The following is a 205-nucleotide window of genomic DNA, read 5'->3' as shown; positions in this document are numbered from 1 at the left end:
TGGGCTTTTGCCTTTGAGCTGCATTTTTAAAATCTTTTCCTTAATATATCAATCCTGACAGTGGTTCCATTTGAGCCAGTAAAGGTGGGCTCTGGGCACCAGGGAAGAGGCAATGCAAACAGCCCTTTGTGTAAAAGGTCAAGGGGGCTGTACACCCTGGAGCCACACTGCCTGGTGTCAAGCCCTGTGGTGCTGTTGACCAGCT

General features: G+C 49.8%; 1 protein-coding gene across 3 annotated transcripts in view; it reads left to right on the top strand.

Annotated features, from left to right (window-relative positions):
• Positions 1–205, top strand: part of WWC1 (WW and C2 domain containing 1) — a 177,805-nt gene that overhangs the window by 168,809 nt on the left and 8,791 nt on the right. The window lies entirely within an intron of this gene.

The sequence above is a fragment of the Otolemur garnettii genome, unplaced genomic scaffold, assembly GCF_000181295.1.
Source record: "Otolemur garnettii isolate 467f Iridium unplaced genomic scaffold, OtoGar3 scaffold00003, whole genome shotgun sequence".
NCBI classification, from domain to species: Eukaryota; Metazoa; Chordata; class Mammalia; order Primates; family Galagidae; genus Otolemur; species Otolemur garnettii.
The sequence above is the reverse complement of the archived record's forward strand: the minus strand, read 5'-3'. Positions and strand labels throughout refer to the sequence as shown.